General features: G+C 40.8%; 1 long non-coding RNA gene across 1 annotated transcript in view; it reads left to right on the top strand.

Annotated features, from left to right (window-relative positions):
• Positions 1-24,550, top strand: part of LOC135279661 (uncharacterized) — an 85,720-nt gene extending 61,170 nt beyond the window's left edge. The window contains exons 4-6 of the long non-coding RNA XR_010346885.1: positions 17,158-18,547; positions 19,664-19,825; positions 23,565-24,550. This is a non-coding gene — a long non-coding RNA (uncharacterized LOC135279661). The remainder of the gene's footprint in view (positions 1-17,157; positions 18,548-19,663; positions 19,826-23,564) is intronic.
• The last annotated feature ends 3,036 nt before the right edge of the window (positions 24,551-27,586 follow it).

Genomic DNA, 27,586 nt, shown 5'->3' with positions numbered 1-27,586 from the left:
AGTGCATTTGATTTGAAGCATTTTCTCCTTGGTCCCTAGTGTGAAATATATCATGTGATTTCCTCGTATCATCTCCAACAACAGTGCATTGTTGAGGGTCAGGTTTTCTTCTCAATAAATATCCCCTTTCTGTATGATTTTAAAAACGGGATCACTGATGCTATATGCATTGCAGCAGTGTGCCCTCTGTGCAGTGTGTAGTTTGGCAGCAAACGATAAATTGTAGTAAGTGCTGCCATTACAATATTGAGTGTTTTCCCACATGAGGAAACTGCTCTTTGTATTCCTTTGGTAAGAGTTTTCAGGAATTTATGAGGATATGACCTAGCAATGGAGGAGAACACGAAAATGAGAATTTTTTTGGAATTTATTTACCAGATTGTTGTAGTAGCAATAGCCTTGCATTTTGTGACTTTTTCACTTGTTCCATTTTTCATATTATGTGATTGGAAGCATTTCATGTAAGTGCTTTCCATTTTTATGAGCTCATAATGAAACTTCATTTTCTCTTAAATTGCTCATCTGGCTCTAGATGAATACAGATGGGTTGCCAAGCACCCAACACCTCTTAGGTCATGTATTTGGAACCACTTGCCATGTGATTTCATAATCCATGGCTTCTAGACTAGATCCCTAGGCAGGCCAACTTGTTTGGCATCTGCTCTCCAGATTTCCTGACTGTGGGGGATCCCTAATGAGCTGTGATGGGAGCTGTGGCAGGTGCAGACTGAAATTAAGTTCCACAGTCAGAATAAAAATCTCATGTGTTAGTCAATGGTGAATAACCATGGAAATGACAGATATTTTATTCATATCCATATATTTTATCCATATCTCTCTAGAACTACCAAATTTGCTTGGATGTCCTGCTCTAATTTTTAGCAAGTAGTTTGGTACCTTGAAGTGGATATTTCATTCTAGAAATATGTCATATTTGGCAACAAGTACAGGCTCCCAAGTTTTGGCTCATTGTCCTGACTCAGTGTTATTTTTCTAGAAAATAAAAAAATTCTGAGAAACTGAAATTTCCTTCCTGAACTTGCTCTCAGCACGTTTATGTTCCATCAAGTATGTACAAAATAAAAGTGACACTCCACTGCACATACTCTAAAAGCTGAGAAATACCTGGCATTTGGGCCCTTCTTACAGGTACATTGTGATTACACCTTGTTCCCCACCAAGACTGGACTGACTACAAAAACTGAGCTTTCTTACTCAGCTCCTTGTTGTTTCTTCCTCCCAGCTCTTTACCCTTCAGAAATGCTAACCAATCCTGGTTTGTTTGGGATTGTGTTTTTTGTGGGTTTTTTTTTTTTTGCTTATCATCAACCTTCTCTTCTTTAACAAGTCAGTTTTTTGGCACATTCTTTGCACCTTCAGACTGCTCCTTTTCTTTCTTTCTTTAGCTTGTGATTCAGTGGTGTCAGAACGCCAGCAGAGTGCAAGGAGACAAAAGATCTCAGCTTTTTATGCCAACACCTGATTTTGTTTTGTAACAGCAATTATCATTAAACCCTTCTCCACTGCTAAAGAGCAGGAGGTGCTCAGTGAGCCCAGGGCATTGGGACATTAATTTAACATCCACTTTCCTCCAGAGACACAATGCTTGTAAAGTTTGGTCAGCAAAATCCAACAGTTTGAGCTGTGAGAGGCTTCAGTTCAGGCACTGAGAACAGATTCTTTCTCTTGTTATTCTTTGAGAGCCTGCTTACGTGTGTAGGAAGTGTGGAAATGCTAGCAGGCTTCAAAACAAAAAAGTCTGGGAACTGTTTTACATGTGCAAAATTCCTCTCTCCCACTGCCAGTCTCAGAAATGGCTGAGCAGGAGGAAAGTATGAGAAAGTATTTCTCAAAAATGAGAAAGAAAAGCTCAACCAGAGAGAGAGAGAGACCCAGTGTAGGAAATGCCAACAGAGCTGGCTAAAGTTTGAGCCAGAAAAACCAGGATGTTGAAGAAAAGACCAGCCATAGAGTTTTAGTGTTCAGTGCTGCCTGGAGTTTCCCCAATATCAGCACTTTATAAATAGGCCTTGTTTTTATTTTGCACATTTAAGCAGTAGTGAGAATAAAGCTCTCTGCTAGAAATCCCCATCCCTTAATTTGCTCCAGGTTTTAGAGCCCAGCAATGGGACAAGTGAAGTGGAATTGCTCATCTCTTTCATCATGTGTTGTTTTGTGTTGCCAAGGTTCAGAGGAGGTTTAAGAGCTATATCACCTGAAAATCAATTTATTTACTGCTTGGTTTATTTTGCTCCTTTACCTTTATGGTAATTTTGTCTATTGCATAATTCCATATTTTTAAACCAGCATGTGAATCTGCTACAATGATATGTAGATTCATTTTGGAATAGATCCAAACTTACTTATTTGTCAGATATTATTATAATATATCTTAACAAGTCTAATAAATTGTGCTGAGGTTGTGTCACTATAAAAGTATTCCCAGAGATGTCTGCATTGCTGTGAAACTGTTTCCTGACTATTCTGATTTGATCAGAGCTATGCAGCCAGCTTCACATCGGGCTCTTCCAGGCTTGATCTTGCAGATTTCCATTAATTTTTCAAGCCTTTCTCTAAAATTTGCTTTATTATTTATTTAGCTGTTTCTTTGCTACAAAGAAATCCAGTGGAAAAGGAATGTCTAAGCTGCTTAACTGTGTGGCTGGGTCAGGTTTTTCACTGCTGAAGCTCTGCTTTGGTTTTTGGCTGCAGGGCCTCATGCCAACCCACAGAGGTGAATCCACAGCTAACCCATGCATGAAGCTGGGCCTGTGGATGACAAATATCTCCATAATCATTCATATGGACAAGCTTGAAGTTCCTTATTCTTTTCTCAGACCTGAAAAGTTGAGAGGAAAAGCCATTCATTAATAGCTGCTTTTTGGAGGTGTGTTTATAGCTGCCAGGCTTTCAAATTAGCTATTCAGGAAGATGATGGCAATTATTTCTTTTTATGTCACAGAGCTGTTCATCAAACTCAAATTTCTGCATCAGAAACTGTATGATAGCACAGGACATTGCTTGGACCCAGGAGAGAGATCAGCTTTGGGGTTACTGCCCCCCTCATTGCTGCAGAAAGTACTCAGGACAGTGTTAGTGATGCCTCAGGTTTTAGCTTTTATATTTTTCCAATTTTGTGCTGCTTCAGTGTGTGGGTCTGGGCTTCATATGAGGGGATGGTGAGCTCTCTGCACAGAGCAGGGAGACAAAACAATTCCTGCTCTAGCTGAGGACCAACTCTAGCCAAGGACAAATGATCCAAATCTCAGGCCCAAGAGCAGAAACAACGTGGACTGAAGAGAGAAAAACAAGAAGGATGGGACTGCATGGGCTGGAATTGGACAATGAACTGCAATATGCAAATGGAGCAGAACTGATCAAAGTGAGAGACCCCGTGAGCAGTCATTTTGGGACCATTTTGGGTTGTGTTGCCCAAGGTGGATCCATTGAGGCCTCTTAATAAATCCCTGCTTTATTCTTCAGCTCCATCTAGTCTCTGTTCTAGGTCAGCCTTCACAAGGCATCATTAGCAGGGCTGATCTCCACAGTGTGGAAGGATTTTCAGCCTTTCCTGCCAAAGCCTACATCCAAACCTCTCCTCATTCCTGTGCTCTTCTTGCTCTGATGTGAAAGGAGAGAAGAGAGGTGGAGTGGGTGAGACAATAAATTCCTTGGCTGGAGGATTGTCGCACATCACAGACCTCTGTGGATGTGAATGGAGCTGGGGCTGGCTGGGCAGGCCTGAACACCAATGAGATGCCTCCAGAATGTCCCATGAGGCACCAGAAGTGCAGAACCACAAATGGCAAGTGAATGTGAGTGTTGGGTTTTTAAAGCTCTGACAATTATTTTGTTTAGTTCTCCTATTGCACAGGCAGCTCACCTGAGGAAGAAAGAAACAATCTCTGCTGAATGACACACCAGCAGAAATCTCTGATATTTTCAAATGCAGTCAACTATTTCTTCTTCAACAGATTTCTCCTCACCTGAGGTCTGTGTTTTTCTTGTACATTTGTGTTTTACAGTTGTGAACCACAATATTTCCATTTTATTTCAATCCAATAGAGGAATTAGAAACTAACTCTCCAAAAGGCAGTCTCTGTGTTTATGGCATTATATTTTTCTTATGTTCCTCAGTGGATAAATTATCATAGATTTCACTTGTTTTTCTATATTTGAACTCCTGATACGGGGTATATACACATTGCAACTTGAGGCATGCAATGTTTCTAGTGCATTTCACAAAATGTTACAGATTTGAGCAAATTTATGTCCTCCTGACAGTCTTTGAAGGAATTATAATTTCAGATTTACTCCTCTACTGCAGCTAGGAACATCAGACCATTGCCAGATGGGTGATGTATTCAGAAATCTTAGAGCTCTGATGCTTTGCCTTGTAATATTTGAATATTTAAATCAAAAGAGAAAAGTGATAAGAAAGATGCATAGATATTATTTAGAATACTTTTCATACACAGATTGCAAAGTGGAGAACCTGGCTGGAGGGATGTAGGAATAGCTCAGAGTAGGTTTTGAAAAATAGGATGGGACCATTGTGAAAAAGAAATGCTGGAAATCTTTGGGCAGACAGAGATTCCAGACAAATGCTCACACAGCTTCCTGTTCTCCCCTGCTCCTCAGCTGGATGAGGGAGGAAAAACTGAAATAAGAAAGTTTAGGGGTAAGATAAAGAGAGGGAAAATCTTTACCAGTCACTGTCACAGGCAAGAGATACTCAGCTTGGGCAAAAATATTTTTAATTCCCAGTTAAAGGTATTTAAAGGGGAAGCAGAGGGGCGGGAATTGATCTCTGCTCCCTGGGCCAGGGACAGCACCCAGGGAACAGCTGGACATCAGGGAAAGGTTCTGCTTCCCCAGAGGTGCTGGCACTGCCCAGGCTCCCAGGGATGGGCACAGCCCCGAGGCTGCCAGGGATGCCCAGGGGGATTTCTGGGGGTCTGTGCAGGGAGAGGGGCTGCACTGGATGATCCTGATGGGTCCCTTCCAACTCAGCATCTTCTGTGATTCCACTATTCTAAAACAGATTTGGTTTGTAAGAAGCAAGAAGTAAATTGATAGGCACATTGGGAGAGCTCCTTGTATGGAACTGGCCCGGGAGCTTTCTGGTGAGACTGTGCAGACAAATTGTAGGATGGTTTGATGCTGTAATTATCCTAAGACACTGCACCAGACCACCTGGAGGAGAAGGCCTGCAGTGCTGGATTTATAGAAGACAATCAGACCTGAGCAAGTGAGTAATTTTACCTTCCTGTATCTTGTATTTCTGCCATGTGCTTGATGCAAGTTTATCTTCTGCTTACTCTGTCCAGAGAGTTTTATGTGCAGTTAATTCTCAGGACTATCAGCCAGGATATTTTTGCAGTGTGTATGTATTTCCCAGAAGTGCTGGTACATGAGGATCTGGGAATAAGCCATTAAGATTTTCTGAGAGCTTTGTTCTTTCCTACAGGGTGTTGTAAATAACTTGCAATAATTTGGACTTAAGCAAAAAGGAATTAAGAAGTTGACTGCTGTTAATGAATACTAATGATTGCTGGAAACATGATCAATGTGAGGCACATATTATTAGTGAAGGTGCCCTTCTTAAACTTCATTAATCACCAAGGTACCTAGGAAGCAACAAATAATTCCTTGCTATTTGGCAAGAGCTAAAGGAAGAGCCAGTTTGTAATTGGTGTTAAATTCTGCATTCTGTCTTGTGCTGATGTAAAGCAAGATTGCTGTAGGTTTGTGCTGGCATAAGCAAAAGATGTTTAATGCCCAAGGTACCTGAATAAATGACTAATCCTGGTGGAGTCAGCCAGGTAAAGGGTGAGTTTATGATCAATCCAGGATTTCAAAACAGGTCTGGAAGGGCTCCCCTCTGTGCAGAGTGAGGCTGTGGCTGTGAACAGTCAATGGATTGGAATGTCTTCTGGAGTCCCATACCCTACAAAGACCCATCCTCCTTCTTTTCTCTAATTAAACACACTCATCATAACAAAAAATTCTAACCACATTTTTAATAAAATACTAAACATGTTTAGATTACTGTATGGAGGTCTGGCTTTTATCCTTGTCCATGTTATTTTACAGATTGCAATTTTTTTAAGCTTTCCTTACTGTACAGCAAATATTCCTTCCTCAGCTCTACTCATTTTTGACTAAGCAGAGATTGTGCCAGGAAAATTACTTTTGCTATTTATGTTATTTCCAATGTATATTTTCAACCTGTTACTCGATTTCTGTGCTTTGTCAGTCTTATTAATGGTATTAATGATAAGGTATGAATTTATAGTGGAGGCATCAGTTGCCTTAAACTTATTGCTGTCCAGCAATATTTACATGTAGCTAAGCTAAGAATATTTTCTTTCTTTCTAAGAATCTCTGCAGAAAGGTTTTGTGGTGTTCAATGATTTCATTTCAGAATTTCATTCACATGGAATTTTTTGACATCCATGTTTGAAGGAACTATTCTAGCCCAGTCAAATCGATTTTTAACTTGCAGTTAGCCCAGGCTTGATTTTAATTTCTTCATTTACATTGTTACCTTCTGTTTCATCTCAAGAATATACTTTTTCACGTCTTTGTCCTCCTTACTGATGTGAAGTTTCCTATCCAGCTCTTTCATTTAAGTAACAAGCAGGCCAACTGTGTCAGGAGCTTCAGCCCTCTTCAGCACTGTGTGCTGTCATTTTACTCTGCAGTAATTAGTTCCTGCAGCAATTCACTCAGAACTGATCTTCCTAGGAAGTTCCATTAGATTCCATTGATAACCTGCTGTGGAGAGTTCTTTGAAGAAGTTTACCTTTCCCAAGTGTGATTTTTTTTTTTTTTTCTGGGCATCCTTGTTTTCATTTTTGACTTTCACGGTAAAACATCTTGTAGGAATACAAAGATTCTCCATTTGGAAACTTAAATGCTGTAAAAGAATTGGCTTTTTGCTGTTCAGTAGGGGTGAAATCGGAGCTGTTTTGATAATTTTCCACAATTTCCCAAGTAAATTAGATTTGGTGCTAAAAAAACGAAAGGGAGAATAGGCAAAGCAAAGAGAGAGCCTTCTTCTGGAGAGCCTCACAGGGAAATTCTCTGGGAATATTTATCTTTGTCACTAGATTTTGAGAACAAAGTAGATTAGTGACATCTCCTCTGCACCATCACCAGTGCTTGCAGAACGAAAAAAAAAAAAAAAAGAGATCATTTTTGGGCACAGAATGAGCTGTTCATTGCATGGCAGTGGCAGAAATACTTTTACCTTTATTTTTAGGATTGGGTATTACACCTATGGTAAATTTAGCATCTTTTTTTCTGGGGCATTTTTATTTTGCAGCCATACAGAGTGCAGATTCTGCTCAGGGTTAACCTTCAGATCCCAGCCCTAAGGATCACGGCTTTCTTTTAGATCATCACTCAGTGAAATTTCAAGGGAAGCTGTTTTTAGCAGTGAAGTAACACGCTTGCTTTCTTCTCGTGTTTGCTCCTCTCTTTGTCTCAACAAGAAGCAGCTCCTGGGAGGAAGCTTCCCTGTGAAAACTTTAGTGTTGGTTCCCTGGGTGAGGCATGGAGAATTCCAGCCCTGCTGGTGCCTGAGCCCAGCGTTTTGGGAGAGGCAAGGGCTCTGTGCATGCAAATGTTTGTGCCTGGGCTTGGGGGCTGTGCTTGAGGAAGGAGCTTTATTCTGCCAGGGCAGCTGAGAGGGGCCCTGTGCAGCTCAGATTTAAAATTCACTCAAATTTAGAATATCTGAAGTGGGTTAGGCTGAACCCATGGGGTTTTAGGTGTGGTAATACCTGATCATGGAGGAGCTCTTGTCTCATTCCCTTCATTAAACCTCAGAAATTTTCAGGCCTTTTGTTTTCCTTTATTTTTACGCACTTCCATGAGGAAAAGAAAACATTGGTACTTCACGATATTCTTAATGAACAGTTATAAAAAGTAGCTCAGTTACTCCTGAGTGAACAGCACAATTCTGGAATAATAGTTCTGTTTTTACTCACAGAGGATAATATAGCTGAGTGAAAACCCATGGTTACTCTCACACAGAGATGATAAAGCCTGGTTTATTAATCTGAGTGTAAAAGATAAGGAAAGAGACTGACTGTGGTTCACAGCAGTTTGCTGTGGACAGAATTCTCAGCACATTATGGTCACAAATTGTCACTCAGATGTTTCAATGATAAATATTTAATTACCCTGTAATCATTCTGTAATTTGTTTTTACCCTTTATATTGCACAGTGATTATTTTATAATTAAATATTAATTTAATAACGTGATTATGTTTGTGTTGTAGCACAGAATTAGCATTGAGTTAATTATGAAATTTTTCAGATGAAGCAGTTTGAAGTAGTAACCTCTCCCTTTTCCCAGAAGAAATGAAACAAAAATTGTATTCAGAACATATTCCAGAGTAGTAAAATGAGATAATCTCATGCATGAATTATGACAGACCTGTGGGGACTAAGGTAGTTTATTGGCATTTAAAAACGTGTAAAGGAACAATGCTGGTTTTAACAAAGTTAATACTTCAGCAAGGCCTGATGATTCTTGTTCTAGTGGTTGTTTTTAGGAGAAATTAGCATTCAGATTCTATTATCTGTGTAAGATGCTGATCTTCATATGCAAAGACATCACAACTACACTGGAAACATTTTGTAATGGAATTAGGGAGCTGAAAAATGCCCAGCCCCAGGCTGGCAGGGAATGTTCATAGGATACTGAATAGATCAGGTATTTTGGTTTCTAAATGAGCCATGTCAGTGTCTAATGAATTCTGAAAAAGGAAAACGTTGGTGACTAGGTCAATATTTAGAAAGGGCCAACTTGTTTAATTCTTAGAAATTAATTCTTGGGCCAATATTATGAATACTAAAATGCTGTGGAAGGGTTTTACCTAGGTAGGGCTTACCTCTATTTATATCATGCTTTTTGGATAATTTTTAAACCAAAAGAGAGAAAGTAGTTACCTTTAAAAAGGAGACTGTAGAAAGTAGTAACCACTTGCTATACTGCTCTTGATGTGGAATTATGAATTATGTGGGTTTTTTGCAATCAGAAGAAATATCTTCATTCTGAAGGTGGGTTTACTATAGAAAAGATTGCTTCATAGCAATATGGAACAGCGTGTTTAGACAGAGTACAACTCTAAACACATCATTCTGCCCTATATTTTTTTATTATTTATTTTTTATCGTATCTCTCCTTGCCAAATGGCCTTGTCTGCTTGGGCTGAGCTTTGTGTTACTGAAGGTGCTGCCTAAAGTCACTTAACACAGGCTCCCAGGCTGTTTAGGGAATTATCAAAAAAACCAGGCTATTTCAAAGGAAATGCAAGTTTCTCTTGCAGAAACAAGAGTTGTTTCTGCTCTTTGTTTATCCCAGCACATTTCTGACATCCTTTGCACTCGTTCATCACAGGACTGAATTCAGCCACATAACCTTGGCACTCTCAGTGCATTAACAGGAGTGGTTTATATTGTACTATCTGAAACAAGGGACAGTGTTTCATAACCTGCTTTGCTCCCTCTGCATTGCTGTTGTTCCTTATCAATCTGCTGCAGTTGCAGAGTGCAAGCCTCAGTATTGGAAGCTATTTATAGTGAGCTTTGGGAAAGGTCAAGTACCTTAGGCTGTTTAGATGTTTTCATTAGCAGTATTATTTCCTGCTTTATACTGTTTGAAGATATGGTAAATCAATATCCCTTTTAAAAACAATATTTATTTTTTTAAGAGGACTGTTTTTTGATCTTAGCTTGATAAATTCTTTGCCTCGCAGAAAAAACAGGTGGTAAAACTAATTATTGTTTCTTTTTACATATTTTATCTGATTTTGGATGTATTATAAATATAGCCAGCATTATTCATAATTCATAATGGGGTTTGGAACTAGACACTTAAGGTATCAAATAAAGGTGGTCAGATAATGAAGAAACCTGGAAAGCTGATATAAAAAACCTTAAAGAATGAGAAGAACCTAATGTTACCCATTAGATAGCAACAGAAATATCTAAATATTCCTCTGCAGCTAAAGCCAGAGCTGTTTATCACTTTCAAAGTTGCGTGGTCACTCCAGTCCATCTGGAATCTGGTGCTTTGCTGACCACTCACTGAGCTGAGCCAACCCCAGGAAAAACAACCCCAGCCCCATTTCCTCCTGCAGAAAAATCATCATTCTGGGTTAATATACTGATCCTCAGCAGGGGATCAGTCAAACTGCAACCCAACCACCTGGAAATTGTGGCCAGGAGAGAGGTTGAACATGAGAAAGAGTTTTGTTGGATAGAAAAGGGAGGAGATGAGCTCCCTAGCAGGATGTAAAGTACTTTAGGTGCCTGTACTTGGACCTGGAGAACACGAGGCAAATGTGCTGGGCCAGGAGGAGAGAGAATCCCCTTCTCCAGTTTAGTGAAAAATGTTAATGTAGAAGACAAATGTTGCTGAGGTAAAACCAAACAAAGGCACCTTTACTGTAACTTAGGTCTGGTCTCACCAGAAAATCACATCTGTAACACCTGAAATATTACTGCTGAAAATGTACTTGCTTGAAGGGAGTAGATGGGAATTCTGAGTGTTGCTCTTGCAGATTGAAGCACATAAATTTCCTTTAAATCTTAATTCTGGTGCACACATCCAACTTGGAATCTGCTTGGTCTCTTGTCTACTGGGATGAGAAAGGCACATTTGGTGTTTCCAATTAAGGTTTCTCACATTTGAAAATGCAGAGTGTTCCCAGTAAGATTTAAGGAAGTGGTGGTATGGATCTTAGGAGGATGAGGCGCTGAATTATACAAAATGACAGACAAGCCACTTAGAACTGGTTGACATAGCAGGAAATACTGACTGCAGGTGCATGATTGTTGGGGCTGTCACCACACTCATGAGCATGAGGCTCTCAGGTCTCAGAAATTGTATTTCCAACAGTTCTTCACTGGATTTAATTTTGCATGTTGTCTTATAGAGAGAGAAGAAATGGGGTAGACTCTCAATAGAAGGAATAAAGTCTCCTACTACCTTTTGAGTGATTTTCCAAAGGCCTTAGTGAAGCAGCAGCTTTTACCCAGGCAGTGTGGGTGCCAGCTTCTTTTGCAGCTGGTGGAAAGCTCCTTCTCCTCAGAACCAGAGTGATGTCCTGTGCAAGATGACCAGGTGGTTTTGGTTCACTGCTATTCCAAAGAGTACAGAGAAGTCACACACAAAAAAACACCACCCAATCTGAGTTTTGTCTGGGCTTCCTACAGGTTTTATGCAGTTTTTTCTGTTGCAAGATTCCAGTCTGGAATCCTGAAGCAGTGGGTTGCAGCTGTCTTAAAAATGGTTCCTAAAGAAGGAAATGGAAAGCAAGTTGCTGTTGTTTAACGTGGAGCTGAAAACTTGCATATGTATTTTGTGGAGTCTCTGGATAGCCTGGCTGTGAGCAAGAACAGGCTGAGTCACACAGAAGTGCACTTCAGAAAAGACTCTGAGGCTCCTCCTGGCCAGCTTAACTCCCGAGGTCTGATTTAATACTGAAACCATCTCCTGCCCCTTTGATGTGGGTTAAGCTCTTTTCATCATGCCTGTTTAGGAGCTGTTTATTTTTCACTTAACCTTTCCCTTTGCATTTGTTTAATTAAAAGATTTCTCCAGAAGTCACATCACCACAGTGCCACGTTTCACTGCCTTTGTCAAGATTATATAGAAGTGCTTCTCTAATAATTGTCCTGGGATTTAGGAGAATTCTGCAAACAGGTCACCTCCCTGCCTCCAAGTCTGTTTCCCATATTAAACAGATTGCCTCTCTACTGTAATACCTTGAAGTCTGATTTATCACACCACAAACAGGTACAGAACTGAAGGAAATCTCTCTCACATAGCTGTTTACATCAATTGCTAATGTTAGTTTATGATCACTATATTAAATCCATTTAGTTTTGCAAAAGGACTGTAAATTAATTCTGTGATTTGGGAGCACACTGAAGTTATTACTGCACAGCACCATATTAAAACATTTGAGCACTTTTTGCCTGTACAAATACACTGTGATGCTCTGATAGTCTCAGTGGTTTTTAACTGTGCTACTGCAGCACTGTAATAAATTTCTTTAAGAGAAAATTTGGGTGATGACTAAATATTTTTTTGTTTAATTATATGCTATATTTGACTGTACATATATATTGAACCTCTTTTAGGTGTAATTCATAGCCCTTAAGAGAATCCTTTCTTGAAATTTAGATGCTGAATTCAATATATTTTGCCATTTGTACTCGGACACAATGTCTATAGACATTTTGTTAGTGCAAAAAGTATTTTTTTTTCACCATGCCATATTGCAGGGGGCAACAAGAAAAACGCCAAATTCAGCACTGCTTATCTTCCAAAATTCCTTCTTTAAATCCTTTCTGGGAGACAAAAAATAGCCTGTGAAATAATTAAATTTATTAAAAAGCCTTGCAGTATTATATTCAAAAAGGCATCAGTTTTTGTGTTGAAGTGTCATCACCGGTGTAAAACACAGGACCTTAACGAAGTGGGAGCAGATATCTTGCACAGCAGAGATGTGAAAAGGTAAATTTAACACCTAACAGGTGTTAAGAGCCATAAATCATGAAAGGCTCAGCAGTAATTTAATCCTTTGTCAATCAAAGTATTCGCCATTGAGAAAACATCTCGCTGAGAATGCTATGTTTAATGGAAATGCTTGTTAGTGGAGAGGCAAAGTGTAATTTTACCAGCATAACACTGAGCATGGTGCATTTTAAAACAGTTTGTGAACCCTCAGATATCAAAAAAGAGGTGTTTTATTCCTGGTGGTCATGTTTTGTTTCTAATAAGAATTCTGTTTAAATAACACAATAGCAAATAGACAAAGCACTTCCCCATTCAGTACCTGCATAATATTTACTGGTGTTCTACGTTGGCCTTCCTGCACAATGGATGAATAATTCAAAGGATTCTCAGGAAGGTACTTTAAAATTGTAAGGACAGTCAAATCATTAAAATCGAGGTGAAAAGACCAGTAAAACATTTACCAATTCTTTGCCTTGGGTTTATCACAGCCTGTTTTTCACAGGGATGGGGGAGGTGGGAGAGGAGAGGGCTGGGGATTGTAGCTCTTATCCAGCTGGGCTGTGCTGGCTCCCAGCTCATCAGCAGGCACAGGTGATGCCTTCAGTTTTAGCTTTCATATTTTTCAGATTCTGTACTGCTTTAGTGTGTAGTTCTGAGCTTCATATTAAGGGATGGTGAGCTCTCCGCACAGAGAAGGGAGACAAAACAATTCCTTCTCTAGCTGGGGACCAAGGACAAATGATCCAAATCTCAGGCCCAAGAGCAAAAACAACGTGGGCTGGAGAGAGAAAAAGGGAGCTGGGGGTGCTCAACCTGGAGAAAAGGAGGCTCAGGGTGCCCTTTTCACTCTCTACAGCTCCTGAAAGGTGCCTGTGCTCAGGTGGCGTTGGGCTCTCTCCAGGCAGCACTGACAGAACCAGAGGACACAGTCTCAAGCTCCACCAAGGGAAATTTAGGTTGGAAATTAAGAAAAAGCTTTTCACAGAAAGAGTGATAAAGTTCTGGAATGGCTGCCTGGGGAGGTGGTGGAGTCACCATCCCTGGGTGTGTTTAACAAAGCCTGGATGTGGCACTGGGTGCCAGGGTTGAGTTGAGGTGTTGGGGCTGGGTTGGACTCAATGATCTTGAAAGTCTCTTCCAACCCAGTGATTCTGTGAATTCTGTGAAACAAGAAAGATGGGACTTCATAACCTAAAGCTGGAATTGGACAATGAGCTCCATTATGCAAATGGAGCAGAACTGATCACAGTGAGAGACCCCGTGCGCATCGTGCATTTTGGGACCATTTTGGTTCATCTTGGGTGCAGCCCTGGCTGGGCTCTTGTGCTGCCCAAGGTGGATCCACTGAGGCCTTCTAATAAGTCCCTACTTTATTCTTTATCTCTGTCCAGCCTCTGTTCTAGGGCAGCCTGCAGAAGGCATCCCAGGCACAGACAGCTGGGCCAGGCTGTGGCTCCCTGTGCCTCTGGAAACAATGATCTCCTGCCAGTGATGCCCTGCACCCCCTTGCTCACCCCTGCAGGGCCAGCTGTTCTCCCCAGCAGCACAGCTGCCCTTTGGAAAGCTCCCTGCCCCGTTCCAGGCAGCAAGCTGGGTTTGGAGAGACTCCTCCAGAAACTGGCTGGAGCCACCCTGCTTGTTTGAGGGAGGATGGCACTCAGAGCTGTGAGAGGAGGAGCAGGCACAGGCAGCTTGGCAGCAGCTTTGTCTGGCACATCTGGGCTGGAAGGGAGCTGTGTCCTCAGCTGTTCCCCAGCACAGGCTCTGTTGTGGCTGCCAGCCCTCACTGTCTCCTGCAGCATCACAGCCTGGCTCCTGGGCTGTACCCAACCCCTGGCACCCCTCAGTGCCCAGCAGAGCCCTCCTGCTGGACTGATGTTTTTGTGGAATATGGATCCAATCTCCAGGACAAGCTCTGAACTGTCTTTTTCTTTCCTAGATGTAATTAAGTATGGTTCAGCAGGTTAATTCCCATGCTTAAGCACATTTATGTTGAGGATTAGGGTAAAGCAGATGCAGACATGTAGTTTTGCCATGATTGACTGCAGTGAGGTGAAGTATATTTATGACTTCAGTGATCATGAGTGTATAGAAAGGGGAAATTAAGTTTCAGAAACCTCCAAGCGAAGTTAAGTCTTCTGTTTTGATAAGGAAAATCACTTGTTTGTAGTGACTTAAATTCCCAAAAGGAAACAGAACAACAACAAAAAAGTACAATATAGGTAATTTTTTTTTTTTTTAAAGCTAAGGAACAAAGTGTTTAAATTTGCCAGGATGAGTGTCCAGAACACAGTATGGAGGTACAAATATAAGTTTTTGGCAGTCACTTTTTAATATTCCAGAAAACAGAACAAATAAGAATTACTAAATATACTGTTTATATATGTTTCCTAAACTTTCAAAAAGTGAGTTACATTTTTGGGTCATAATTTTGCCAGGGAAGATCTATTTATTATCCAAGTGTGATGTCACTCAGCAGATACCCTGCTGGCTTCATTTGTGCTAAGCAGTTCTGCAAAAGCAGAGACAACTCTTTTCCCTTCCATCTGCTGCTCAGTTAAATCCCTATTACGTTGGGTTGGTATTTCTATAAATTGCTGGTAAATTCTTTGTCATTGCTTCAGATGGTAACTGTTCAGATTTCAAGATCCCTTTCCCCAAATTAACAGTGAGAGCTCACGCTGTTTTCAATTATTACAATTCATTCTATTTGCTTTGTAAAGAATGATTTTCTGCATTCCAGTGAGGCACCACAAATAAGTTTTCCATCCAATCACTGGAATACCACTAGTGTTTTTCTGGTGCTGCCTGTAGTGTGGGTACCTTTGGGCTCAGTGGTTCTCTCTTTGAAAGCCAACCCCTACTGAGCTCAGAGGGAGGAAGGTCAGAGCCTCAGTGAAACACAGAGCAGCCTCCTCAGAAGAGCCTCAGAATTATCCCTGTGATTCCAGCACGGGCTAAACGAGTGCATTTTAGTACATCTGGCATCACACAGTGAAGATGCACACAAAAGTGACTGGTGAGAGCCCTGGTGGCTCTTTTGATTGCAGGATTTCTTTGCCTGAGCTGCTCACTTTGCATCCATTGACTCGGGAATAGATGCCCTGTAGTGGCAGAGTCTCAGGGGAAGGCAGTTGGAGAACTTGCTTGTGGTATTTAATATCCTAATTTGTGCAACAGATTTTGAGTTGCTGACATAGGAGTGCCGGGTTGGGGTTTCATTCCATTTATTTTGTTTGGGATTTTTTTTGGCTGTAAAGGCTGCTTTGGCCCACTTGTGTGGAATTGAAATAGTATTCAGAGTGGTGGGCAACAGTACAACACCCACAGGCAGGAAATAGAAATGGGTCTAGAGCTGCCCTCACTGTTTCTGGGTGCGTGGGAAGTGTGTGCAATCCTAGGACAGGCTGCATTGTGGTCAGTCACTCGCCCTCATCGTGGTTCAAACCATCCACATGCAGGCTGTCAAGGGTGACACATTTCTCTAACGCCTGCTGACAGATTCAGCACAGTCCTGAGCTGGCAGACACACTGTTTGGACCAAATGTTCCAACACCAACGCGTTAGGCAAGGAGCCAGCAACTGTTTGTCATGCAAATATAAATAACTGATACCACAGCAGTGGTTTCTTGCTGCAGAAAATCTGCTTTCTGCTACAAGCAGAGTTCATTGGTTCTGTTTGAACCATAGAGGTTGAAGGAATATGTATATATGTATTTTTTTAAATTGCAAGTTAAAGTGTCAGAGAGCAATTGCTAATGTGGTTAAAAACTCTGTGGTGCTTCCAAAGTTATGCTGTGTATCCCTGGAGTCAGCTGGGGCAGTTCTGTGTGTGTTTGAACAGTGTGTGGCAGGGTTTGGACCCCTCCCAGTGCCAGTGTGCAGGTGCCAGGGCAGTTTTAATCCTGTCTGTCCAGACCTGTGATCACACAGGCAGGGAGAAGGCTGATCCCTGGAAATGAGCCCTGCAGTCCTTGCCCACTCATTTCAGAGGTAGCTGCCCACTGCTGGCCAGCTGCTGGTCCAGGAGAGCAGAGCTGCTCCTGCTGTCTGCCTCTGCTGTGTGTCCATGTGTGGGACAGGAACCACCTCCCCTGTCCTGGATTAAAGAGAGCTGTAGCATTCCCAGGATGCTGTGCCAAGACACAACCAGGAATGAATTTTTCCAGGGAACCTGCATTTCCAAGGTCTCCTCTTACAGCAGGTTGGATGTTTAGAACCAGGCTACCAGGGAGAGGGAAGTTGTAAACTCAGCCAGCAACAGGTTTACTTGCAGTGTAATAGATTACTTCCAGTGTGATACAGGATATTGAGGAGATAATGAGCACCATCTTTTTGGTACAATAATTTAAAAAGGTATTTTCAATCCTCTCTGATTCAGACAGCTCTTCTCTATTTGCTTTCCTTCTTTTTAATAGTTGAAGACCTGATGATCTGAGGGCCTAGGCTGTATCTTTATTTGGCTTGGAACACTGTTAGCAACTTATTGAACCAAGCAAAAACATTTTAGTGTAATATCTCTGCTTGTGATAGAAGTTAATAAAGTTACAGCCTCCTACTTTAAATCAGCTCTTCTATTACTAATTCATTTGTCACCTGTCCTAATCAATAGATGCACTGCTGCAGTGAAACCCAGCAGCTGGTAAAAACCAAACCTGCTACAAAAAAGGCTCAGAACAAAACTGGAAATGCAAAACAAGGTCTTTCTGGGAAGGCAAATTGTCATGACTGCCTGAAATTGAATTTGGATTGGTGATCTCTAAGAGGACCTTTATTCATCAGAAAGAGTTCCCTTCTTGACTTTCATAGAAGCATCAAGAAGCAGATGAACTTCTCTCACAGAATCTCTTCAGAATGCAAAGGTGAAAGCACTGATCCAAACCCTGCTTCTTAAATAACTTGTGTGTCTTTGGAGTGTGTGTGGCATGGCCAGCATTACTGTTACACTGTGGTGCCTTTGGAGATGAGGCATTGCGGAGCTGTTCTCTCACTTTTCTGAAATATATTTCCCAGTCTTGTTTTTTGTTTGTTTCTAAAACACACGTGCTTCAGTTTCTGGGTAAGCTGTGTTTGATAATGAAAGCTGTGCCTCTGCTATCACAGAGCAGTTCCTTATCCTTCTCTTTTGCTGTAAACAAGGATAAATGGTTATGCTCCCTTAAAGCTGAAGTCTTGTGTCAGTCACACCATATAAACATGTTCTCTTTTTCTCTTGCATTAGTGTCAGGGAAGAAAATGACAGCACTGCTGATTTCCTTCATCCTTTTACTTGTTTCAAATCTTGGAGTCATGATACACAAGCAAACCCAGGACTAGTTTATCCAGTCCAAAGCTGATGTGCAAAATGTAATTATCTTGGACAGGGACTTTTCTCTGGAACCTGCCTACTCAACACGTCAGCCCTTTGTTCTCTGGCAGTGTTAAAGCTGGAGTCTTATTTCACTTTATCTCTGCTATTGCTCTACATCTTCCACTCCACCTCCAATGTTTGTTTCTGCAACGCCTTGCTCAAAAATGTAAAAGGTGTCCTGTCATAAGCAAAAAGCACCAGAAACGTGTAGCAGTGAATAAACAAATTGCTATTTGGCATCCTTCTTAAAAGTTGTTATCTCGCTGTCTTGGCTGTTCATTAAGACAGATGCATAAAGCATCTGTAGTGGCCATCACTCACTGCCAGGATCCTGGCCACCGCAGCACAGCTGAACAGCCCATTTCACTAATGGAGGAGAGAGTTAGCAGCAATCATCCTGACAATAATGGTCTCATGGCCATCCCTCACCGGGAGGGAGGAGCTGCCAATGTGCTCTGTGCATGTGCTAAATAACATCACCCAGCATTTCACAGCCGCAGCCTAGAAAGCATTCAGAAACGCCAGTCCTGTTTTAAAGCTAATTATTGCATGGCAATCTAGCTCAATATTCAGTGCCATTATTGATGTAAAGACTAAAAGTTTAATTGCAGGACAGCTCTGAAAATTAGAGTCCTGCTGGGTTCCTCTCCAGGTACATATTTTATGCTGGATATTTGCTATGTTTACAAAATATGTAAATATTTATCAAAAAAGATCTCATGGTGCTTTGTGCAGCAGGAATTGCAGGCATACAAGCAATATTTAACCCAATGGGTAAGATAATTCCCCCCACCCCCCTTTTATGGTCTGTCACTGTCACATTTATGAAAGTGTGAATCTCTTTCAAATCCCTCCACTAAATTTGCAAAATGAGAACTTTAACAATAATTTCTATTAAGCTGTGAAACTTGGTGCTATGTTGGAATTTGGATATGTATTTTATGAGGGAGATACTTCAACAAATCTACTTAAAAATGTGGTTGCTGGTCATGAAATCAAAAGCTGAATATTTTCTTATTCACAGACAAATTTTATGTGGAGAGGAGCTGCGGAAGGAGTGCTGCCAGTGTTCTTTGGAAATACAACTGTTTTTCCATAAATATGCTTAATTTAAATTATTTTTAAAAATTTTCCTCAAACTTTATGAGACTCTAGAAAAAGTCAGTTTAACTGAAGTCTCATACTTTGTGTTTTAGGAAGCCACAAGAACAATATCTGAAATTCACAGAAAGAAATACTTTTGTCTTGAATCATGTCCTTAAAAATGCAGTGAAGTTTTCTCACGAGAAGCTTTGTCCTGAACTAATGACTCAAAGGTTTTAGCATCATGTATTTGGATATCCTAAAATGAATAAGTGGATGTGTTAAAAGCAGTAAATAAAAGTTACCCTCCTACCTATGCAATATTTTTTTTTTCTTCCATCTTTGACGGATTCAAACTGGCAGTGGGTAGGGGTAGACGGGAGATTGGAAATGAGGAATTGTTCCCTGTGAGGGTGGGCAGGCCCTGGCACAGGGTGCCCAGAGCAGCTGTGGCTGCCCCTGGATCCCTGGCAGTGGCCAAGGCCAGGCTGGACCCTGGGGCTGGGAGCAGCCTGGGACAGTGCAAGGTGTCCCTGCCATGGCAGGGGTGGCACTGGATGGGATGTTGCATTTTCAGCCCTGCCTGGTACCCATGTTCTTCTTGCAGCACAGTTCACAGCTCCCATGAAGTTTGCTCTTTAGGAGGGGAGTGTATTAAAGCAAATTCCCTTGTTTTGAATTGTAGCTTCCTATGGGATGTGTTTGTGCAAAAACAAAGGAAATGGTAAAACAATAATCAGCATACGTGCACAGATGTGCTGCTGATGGCAGGAGGGTGTGGAAGGAAGCAGCACAGGTGCTTACTCAGCCCCACACTTGCTGGTTGTGGTGAGATGTGTCTTGAAAGGTAAGTGAAATGTGCATATATTTATGATAGTTCTTAGTTTATAAGATTTATTCCACAGTCCTGAGGTGTCCAAAGATAATTCCATCTCTTGAGTAAAACATTTTCCGTGTGCCCACATTGATTTCTAAAGTACTTACTGATTAGAGCACAAACATTTACAGTAAATAAGTTATCTGTGAATTCAAGTAGGGGTTTTGTCTTTAAACAGCTTGTGCTTTTAACACATTTCTTCTCAAGCCATAATTATCCAGTAAGTCATTTCATGATTCCTATTCCCAAGACAAGCAGTGCACTGTAGCATTTCCTGCAGAAGGAGTCCGGAGCAGGCTGGGGATGGGGGCTGGAGCTCGGCTGCTGCCAGGTCAGGAGGAGGGAGCCCTGCTCTGCAGTGAGGGGCTGGCAGTGATGGGCAGCTGGGGCTCTGGGAACGCCTTCATCCTCCGAGACAGCACAAACTGCAGCGCTGATGCGCTCTGGGCTGCTCCTCATTTCATGTGTTAGGCTGAGAAGGGGTCAGGGGCTGGTGGAATTGCCTGACAAATTTAACAGTAGTGCTTTGTGCCTCTGGGGGAAGGGAGCTCCCCTTATATCCAGCATTCCTTGTGCAATGAAACCAGCTAGAAGATTGGAGGTGCCTTCAGAGGAATTCATCCTTATCCTTGCTGCTCTGCACAAGAAAACATTTGTGTGGGGAATCAAACCTCACTGTATTGCAAAGCCTGATGCAGTCCATTAACGTGGAGAAATCAGGAAATGTTTACCTAAAAAAGTGATTTCCCCAGTGTAAACAATATGTAGAAAATAAGAGAAAGTAATGTTTAAGCAAGCACAGTTTTTACTTTAATAACTTGAATAGTGTGCAATCTAAGAGTAATAAGCTCATTTTAATATAAATATATATTCTTATATATCTATACATATTTATATTAATAAAATGTATTTATATTAATATAATTATATATAATATATAATAGACAAATATAAAATACATCTAATATATAAATATATATATACTGATATATACAGATATATATTTGTGAGTGTGTGCACATATACATAATATATAAAAAATACAAAATGTGTTGATTGGTCTAATTAGGTTACAGTGATCAGTGTCATTAGAAGGTGGAGATTCCATGAAATAAATGTCATTTTTCCTCTAACTGGCTGCAATTTTAATAACTCTTTCTTAATTTATCTTACTGGTTATAACAGCTAGAATCAGTACCACAGAACTTTAGAGACAGAACACCAGATGTCTGAAGTGACCTCCCTTCTTGTACCTGCTTCTACATTTATTTATATTTTATGCAATGCATGTGCTCAGAATTAAGTTTGTTACAAGATTTTTGCCTGGGCAAATGTCTTCTCTTTAAAGAATGAAGGGCAGAAGTGTTTCTTGCTTGTTGCCCACAGAGCAACTGCACTTTTTAATTTGGACCCCAAAGCTTCTCTTTACTAAACATCACAGTATAAGAATCCAATTGTACATTTGATGAGTGGAATCAAATCTATTTAATATTTTTCATACCTCAATGAAAGTTTAAAAGTGAACTATGAAAACTACATGGTCCTTTTGCTTGAGCCAAGTGATAAACATGTACCTGATATCAGAAGGAAAAAGCTGCACAGGAATTGTGCACTTTCAGATAAAGTAGTTTCTGTGCAGAGAATCTTATTCCTTTAATCCAGGAAGAATTTCTTTTCATAACAAGGCAGAAGGGTTGCATGCACTTCTCCAAATAAACTCTGTATTGGGATTCATTATTAGTACTAGGATGGGAGAACAATATTGTGTGGAATCACAGAAACAAATAAAAATGCTCTATTTTATTGCAGATTCCTTTAGCTTTTTTTTTTCCCTCCTAGGCTAAGCTTTTTTTGATTGCCTCCTTGACTGAGCTCAGATCTTGTTTGATGCATTTTCATCTTTGTCATTAGGACAAGCACAGGTGATAGCCATGAGACACTTGCTAGATCTGATACCCTGAACACTTCTGTAGTAATTCAGAAAAGTGGCTGTTCTGCTTTCTGCCTCAATCTTGTTGCAGTCCAGTGTGTCCAAAAAAAGAACATATTCCTGGCATGATAATTTCTAGAGGTAGATATAAGTGCTTTTGATCATTAAAAGAGGTTTTTCTGTATACCTCTTACAGAGAACTGAAGTTAAATACATTGGGGTTTTTCTATATATTGTGTTAGATTTAGAGTCCTGTGATCTTAGTGGAGAAATTCCTATTTTCTTTACTGGATTTTAGATGTAGCCTCTCATAAGAAAGTCTCCTGCAATATTTTCTTCTCTAAATTATTGTCTGTGAGCCTTATTCCTTTGGGAAAATGCATGAAGAAATGTCTCTTCCTTTTGCCTACAGTGTAACACAGAGTTTATTTACCTCTTCATCTGCTTAGCAAATATTTTACCTGATATTGCTCAGAGTGGGAAAAAAATTACTTTTTATGGCAATTAATATTGTTCAGCTTGGATACATTAAAGGTATGTAGTGGGTCTTTTTAGGCTTCTATACAAAATGTCTCTATTTCAATTCCAAGTGATAAAAAATTCTATTTTCTGGTAGAGCTTACTGTGTATGTGTACAAATTACAATTCTACTTTCAGCAAATGGAGTATAATAGTTATTTACTTGTAGGATTAAAGCATAAATATATATACAGAAAACTTATTTTATAATTTTCTGCTTTTTTCTCCTTCATGTTTGCTCTCTGTCTGAGAAATCTATCAACCCTCTCATATTTTATCATAATTCTGCCTGTAGATCAAATGGTTGAGGGGCTGTGATGTTGCAGAGACTTGAGGAATGTGCCCAGTCGATAGCAGTGGTGCTTGTACACAAACAGACAATAAAACAGGTGATAAAGCACAATCTGTTTGCTCAGTGCTGTTGATAACTTGATCATGTGAAGGGAAACATTTCATATTGGTTTAGTTTCCTGTTCAATACAATTTAGAACAAATCTTTCCTCAAAAAGGAAAGGCTTATCTTTCTCATTCAATCATGTTTGATGTGTGTTCTAAGGCAATTAAACAAGGGAGATCCACATAGCCTGAAAGTACCTAAAGCTGCAAATGTTTGTGTTTGAACAACAGTGAGTGATGCAGGTTTGATGTTCAGAGCACCTGAACACCAATGTGTAACAAAAAGGTTGTATTTTCCTTAAAATTCTGCTCAGCTGTTCAGAATCTGGTGGAAATCTGGTTTTGGTTCTAGGGCAGTTGCAGCTTTTTAAGACACAGAAATTGTAAATAGGCTCAGTGCACTTTAAAGACTTGGATTTTGTCACAGTTGGTGGCTCCTCGTGTTGGACCCAGTATAATTCAGTTTTTTGTGTAAATTATATGCTTTGTACTGGAGACTGCATTCTCCTGCTGCCACTGAGCTCGAGGCTCTAGGGGGGTTTGCTGAATCATAAATCTTTAACAAGCATGAGGGATTTAAGGTGATGCTGGCTCTGGTTGCAACCCACCTGTGTCAAGACAGGCTGGCTGAACTTCATGGACTGTCCAAGCAGAGAACTTCTTTATCTCAGCTCTGTTTGCCATCAAATCTAAATGCTAAGTCAAGAGTAAATATTAAAATGTTCATCAAGAAGCAGCCTGGAATATTGTTTGGAATGTACACAACATGCTGTGAGCTAATGCAGTGTAGAAGTTCAGAGATGTGCTGTGGCTGGAGAGGAACAAGTATTACATTATAATAAATTATATTTCCTTCCTCTACAGAATTACAGAGGACAGCTGAGCAGGATAGCAGAAGTCCTGGACTGTTCATGACAGTTTCCTCATTATCAGAAAAAATTCAAGTGTGAAACTGCTGTTATTAGACTGATCTCAGATCTGAGCTAGAGAACAGCAAGATGGAAGGAGGACTGATGTTTCCTGTTGATGTGATTCTCCTTTTCTTTGGATAAAGCCACTAACAGTCCTTCTGCAAAGGAATGTTTGTGGCTTTATGCAGAGAAAAGGAGGAAGCAGTTTGGAAAGATCATGGAAATCACATTTCCAAGCTTCCCAAAAAATATATCTTGTGTCAATTGAACTGTGTCAATGAAGGCAAGTCTGGGGACGTGTAGAAATAAGGAAAGAACTGGAAGTGTAGCTGCTGTGGGTCTCCACAGATCCAAGCAGGAGAAGTGTGATAAACATGGATATCTCAAGACTTCTGCTGCTGCAGTTTCCATGGTGGGAAGGCATAATCTCTCCTGAATGTGTTTGCAAACAAAATTCCAGAGGACCTGGTTGGATTTAGCTGGACCCCTACATTAGTCTGCTTCATCTCCTTAAGCAGCCTGTTCTGCTTCAGAATCCTCAAGATTTTCTGGATTTATTTAGGTACAAGGTGACAGTGAAATGGTGGTGCCTTTTCCACCACCAATGCTGGTGCTGTTAAGCCACTGGAGTTGGAATGGCAGAAGAATGAAGCACAGGAGAAAGTGGAAAACTCTAAAGAAAAAGAATTATCAAACCACTAATGAGAAACAGGCTTTGTTATTCTGTTCAAGAGAATTATCACAAAATTGGTGGCATTTGTATGAGCATATTTCATATTTTTATGTGTAATACCAGACCCACTATCACAGTTTTTCTATTCATCTCTAGAACTGTCTTTATATTTTTCCCTCTTATGCCACGGAGCTGCTATCACTCAGTGTTAATGAGAACAAAAACCAGTAAAAATTCTATTTGAAACTGCTTATACCCCAAACAAGTGATTGGATATTTAGCTTGAGAGCTGTGTGTGCTCTGCCTTTATAACTAGGGCATCTTTTTAGATACTTATTATTGTTTTAGGTTTCATACATGTTTGAAAAGCCCTTGTGACTAAGTGTATCATTAAAGGAATAAACACAATCTTCAATCACAGAAAATATTTTCCCCAAGTTTTATAGACACTCCAGCACTCAACTTCTATCAGATCTTTGTTTTCTCAGAGATGAAGGGCTGAGAAGGGCCCTGAGAATGAAAAGAAACCAGTTTCTGGTCCCTGCCCCAAGTGATCCTTCCTGATATTTTTGCAAATGTGCAAACTGTGGCAGGAGAAAAAGACAAACCTAAGAGAGAAAAGTAAATAACCTTGTCTGGAAGTAATATCTCCTCTCTTCTTCCAGCCTGTCAGGATGATTCGATCTGTGGGGGCTCGTGGGGAAGCCCAGGGGTCCCCTTGAAGTCCCTGTGTGAGGAGCGGTGGCTGTTGGACCAGCCCCACCTCCAGCAAGAGACACTGTGCAGCTGGAGAAGGACAACAGCAGGAGCTGAGCCTGGCTTGATTTTTTGGCTTTTTTTTGACTGTTATGTCTGTCTTTTCAGTTAAAAGCTCAGTTCAGGAGCAGCTTCCTGCTGGGGTGCTGCAGGCAGGGTGGACAGGGTTCTCTCAGCTCTGGCTGGCTGTTCCACAGCAGCTCTCCAGCACTGTCCCATAGCAGAAACAGGCAATCCCCCAGCCAGGGAATTATGTGCTCTGACTCCATGATTTCAAAAGGCTGAATTGCTTTATTCAGCTACGCTATATTATGCTAATAGTATACTAAATTACATACTAAAGAGACACTATATTATAAAGATACTGAAGAATACTATGCTATACTAAAAAGATACTAAAGAAAAACCCACGACTCTCTGAGACAACCAGGACACATCTTTGACCCAGTTGGCCAAGGAACCAAAACAACCTTCACCAGTGTCCAATTAACAAATCCCTTTAGGTAAACAATCCCCATAACACATTCCACATGTGCAAAACAACTGGAGCAGCGAACAGAGATAAGTATTGTTTTCTCTTCTTCTCTGAGCTTCTCACTGCCTTTCCCAGGAAAAATCCTGGCAGAGGAAATTATGTCTTTCTCTGTTTAGAGAATGTGGATATACACTGTCCCCCCCAGACCCATGGGTGGGTCCCTGCAAGGCTTCCCTCAGCTTGCCTTCCTACCCTCACCATCCCTGGGGCTGTGGTGGGTCCATCACACCCTCCCAGGCTCTTTGCACTCAGGCCCCAAAGCATTGCTGGTTTAGGGCCCCACAGAGCTCTAAGTGGGCCAGAGGGACTCTTGTTGTAGGGTTTCTAAAACATTTCCTATTCCAGGCAGTGATTGTGTCACAGCCCTGGTGTGAACCATGACTGACACGCTGAAGGTGAAAGCTCCACTGCAAAACAAACCCTGGGAAGTGAAGAGCTGCTCTTCTGTTTCATCTTGGTGCTCAGCCACAGCTCTAAATGTCCTTTCTATGAGCTGTGGCACTTTGCCTGCATTGTTTCTGGCTTTTCAGGCTTATCCTAGCCATGGTTACCAGTGGTGTAGCAGCAATCTTTCCATCTCATGCATGTGGAGCTGCCATATTACATAAGATTGTTAATCCACCTATAAAAGCTCTGCGTGTCTGTGTGTATGTGATTTAGATTTGCATATGTGTGGGCATAAAAATGCAAAGGGCAGAGAACCAGAAAGAAGCCCATGCAGAGAAGTGAAGGTTAAGATAATTTTTTGTGTCTTCCTCTACTTTAATGTTCCCCCAGCATGAGGAAGGTTTAAACTTGATTTCTCCCGGTACCTGGTAAATCCTACAGCTTACAGTAAGTGAAATAAACCGAACACTGGAGCCTGACTAACCAAAACCCTCTCTTGCAAACAAACTGCAATTTGGGGAAATTGAATGTAGGAGAGTTTTCTGCAGTTTCTTTCCTCCTTCATGTGCCTGTGACTTTGGGAGCATAAATGCATTTTGTAGCTAACATCCATCAGAGAAAGCAGAAAGCTGCTTAATGTTCATAGAATCACAGAATGGGCTGGGTTGGAAGGGACTCTCAAAATCTTTTTCTACTTCCAGCCATGGCAGGGACACCTTGCACTGTCCCAGGCTGCTCCCAGCCCCAGTGTCCAGCCTGGCCTTGGCCACTGCCAGGGATCCAGGGGCAGCCACAGCTGCTCTGGGCACCCTGTGCCAGGGCCTGCCCACCCTCACAGGGAACAATTCCTCATTCCCAATCTCCCATCCAGCCCTGCCCTCTGGCAGTTTGAAACCATTCTCCCTTGTCATGTCACTACAGACCTCTGTAAATTGTCTCTCTCCATCTTTCTTGTTGCTTCAGGTACTGGAAGGCCACAATGCAAGAATAGAATGTAGAAACTTTACTTAAAGCTGTAATTATAAATTGAGAAGCAGAGAAATATTCCTCATAAATGCGAGGCAAAGGCTCAAAATTTTATGTGGGAGTTGCATATTATCTGCTATTTCTTTGTTCTGTATTTTGTTGTTCTTTTAAGGTGAACTGAAATCAAGCAAATATTTACACGCTGTTCTTATTCCTTGATGATCAGCAACAACATTGTTTTTATCTTTAATGTTGCAGCTCTGTTAAAATTCAAATTTTGATGGATTACTAATTTTCTGTATCTTGCTTTTGAAAAGCTGTGCATACCCACAATTAATGTACCTTAACTAAGCATTTAGATTTTACAGTGACATGCAGGATACTGAGGATTCTGTAGGGACACTGGTTTCCATACTGGATATATCAAAAATTCCTCTGGAATGTGGGTTTGGATATTGTAACTTCAGTTTCAGAAGAACAGGAGTCAGTTTATAAGTGGCAGTAGTGGATTTCTAGAGGGTTCCTCCTTCATAATTAAACTTGAAGTACAATATAGATCTGTAAATCAGAGTGAATTATTTGAATTTAGGTATTCTGAGTTGAAAGGGAAAAACCTGTTTTCAAAATATAAATTATCTAACCTGTCTTTAGCATTTTT

The sequence above is a fragment of the Passer domesticus genome, chromosome 12, assembly GCF_036417665.1.
Source record: "Passer domesticus isolate bPasDom1 chromosome 12, bPasDom1.hap1, whole genome shotgun sequence".
Classification (NCBI taxonomy): Eukaryota; Metazoa; Chordata; class Aves; order Passeriformes; family Passeridae; genus Passer; species Passer domesticus.
Note: the sequence above shows the minus strand (reverse complement) of the source record. Positions and strands in the feature narration are given on the sequence as shown.